This window comes from Ranitomeya variabilis, chromosome 5 (genome assembly GCF_051348905.1).
Source record: "Ranitomeya variabilis isolate aRanVar5 chromosome 5, aRanVar5.hap1, whole genome shotgun sequence".
Classification (NCBI taxonomy): Eukaryota; Metazoa; Chordata; class Amphibia; order Anura; family Dendrobatidae; genus Ranitomeya; species Ranitomeya variabilis.
The window spans coordinates 62,487,747-62,490,167 of record NC_135236.1 but is presented as its reverse complement, the minus strand read 5'-3'; the positions used below and the strand labels follow the sequence as shown (position 1 = coordinate 62,490,167).

The following is a 2,421-nucleotide window of genomic DNA, read 5'->3' as shown; positions in this document are numbered from 1 at the left end:
TCAGGTACTATTTGGACTTAAGCGTCAAAGATGCTGAACACGAGCTCGCTGTGACTTTTCATAGCTCAAACCATTCCCAACTACCTCTTTTTACACCAAAAGTGTTAAGAGACTCAACAACCCATGTGTACTGTCTGTCATTTGGGTTCACAATTCCTTAACTATCAGAATTGTTTTAGAACTGAAAGGGAAAGTTCTAAGTTGGGGACAAGATCTCTTAAGAAAAGAGGAATATGCTGCCCCATGTGAGGATCTAACTCACGACCTTCAGATTATGAGACTGACACGCTACCTACTGCGCTAACGAGGCAAGACACACATGCTAATCTGCAGACATTTCTTGTGCAAGGCACGAAACTAATTTTTTTCATATTGTCAATGAGTTTAAAGGTATCTATTCCCATATGGTCTAGCGGTTAGGATTCCTGGTTTTCACCCAGGCGGCCTGGGTTTCACTCCCGGTATGGGAATGCACTTTTTTCTGTACTACTGCCAACATTCAAAAACCAAAATGTGTTTTGCAGATAAAAGTATTTCAGATAGAATTTGCCTTTTGCATTCAAAAATGCTAAACACCAGGGTATTTGTCATTCATTCTGACCTTTTGCACAAGATTTAATTTTGTTTCATAGTTTAACTCATTCTCAACTACACCTTTTTACTCCAAAGTGTTAAGGGACTCAACAATCCATGTGTTCTGTCTGTCGTTAGGGCTCCTACTTCCTTTCCAATCGGAAACGTTTCAGAAATTAATGGGAAAGTTCTGAGTTGGTAACAAAATCTCTTGAGAAAAGGAGGGAGTAGTATCACGTGTGAGGAATAAACTCATATTCTTCAGATTACCAACTGATATGCTTGTTCAAGTGGCAAGTTTTAGCTTTAATGATGTAAAAGTTATTCAATCAAAGCACAAAACTTTTTTTTTTATTTTAAAACCTGTTTTGTTGGTTAGTGTAAAGCTTGCCACATGTGGAAAAGGACCTAGTATCCCTGGTTGACTGGTTCAATTCCTGCTATGGGAGTGACCTTCCTTTGGTACATGTACGCACATTCGAAAGCTGCCACGTACCTTGTAGATGGAATCAGTTTAGGTTTGAGCTGCTCTATGCAGCAAAAATGTCAACCACCAGAGTTTTTGGATATTCATTTGCACCACATACCATTGGAGGTCAAATCTCAAACCATTCTTATTTCTCTTATTTAACTCCTAGGATTTAAGGGACTCAGCAACCCTTTTTTCCCTGTCTGTCATTAGAGCTCTCCTCCTTGCTGCAATTGGTTATGTTTTGGTACTGAATGGGAAAAATCGGTGGCTCTCTAGCCTTGATGGAGAAAGAATTGATTGAAAAAACAAGGGGCCAGTGCCTTGTCTGAGGTTCAAACATTCAACCTTCAGCTTATGAGACTGATTTGCTGTGTTAACGAGGCAAGTGGCGCAAACTGAACTGCAGAAGTTTCTTGTGCCAAGTAGTAAACTTTTTTTTACATTGTCACTGGTTCAGCTATGCATCATTTCCTATATGGTCTAGCGGTTAGGATTCCTGGTTGTGACCCGGGTTCGACTCCCGGTATGGGAAAGTACCCTTTTCTGTACTACCGCCAACATTCAAAGACTGACGCATTGTTTTCAGACCAAAGTATTTCAGGTACAATTTAGACTTAAGCGTCAAAAATGCTGAACACCAGCTCACTGTAACTTTTCATAGCTCAAATCATTCCCAACTACCTCTGTAGTAGTCCTATATGGGTTAAGTATATCCTTGCACTGGGTTTTAGTTCGTAGTTCCCTGTATGGGCACAGGTGATATTTTTATCATTACTTTGCATTGTTATCTAGATCTGTTTATGATCATATGGCTATGTAGATGGGAAGAAAAAGTTATGGATCTTGGAAGGGGAGAAAAAAATGAAAAAGCAGAAAATTATGTCATGAAGAGGTTAAGGTCCATTTATGACTGGCCGATGGCACAGTTCTAGTGCTGATCGGTAGACTTTTACTGAATGGCAGATGTTTCAATGCCTTATTATAAAGTGGACCAAAACAAATGATACACACTGAGTGAACTAAACTAGGTTGTTCAGTGCACTTTAGCTGCCGTAGTTCCCGACGCTGCAAGTCCTCTATGCATAAAATGATGATTTGCCAAGAATGATCTTTGTGCTGCACTGAAGATCATTTCACCTGATGACTGAGCATTTTGTTTGTTCATCAGGTGACCAGTAGCTGGTTTTCACAGAAAGATAATCATGTAACGAGAATTTTTAACAAATTCATTATCTTGCGGTGTGAATGTCCCTCTAGAGATCAAAAGCATCTGCAGTCAAAATCTGACATTCCAGATCCTATGTCCTCAAAATAATCATCTGTCTGGGGGCCCATACCTGTGGGACAGTTAAGCTAGAAAGCCCTATTCAAATTGT

At 39.8% G+C, this 2,421-nt stretch overlaps 1 non-coding gene across 1 annotated transcript; it reads right to left on the bottom strand.

Annotated features, from left to right (window-relative positions):
• Window positions 1-237: 237 nt before the first annotated feature.
• Window positions 238-310, bottom strand: TRNAM-CAU (transfer RNA methionine (anticodon CAU)). Its single transcript has one exon. It is a non-coding gene; the product is annotated as a tRNA-Met (tRNA).
• Window positions 311-2,421: the final 2,111 nt, after the last annotated feature.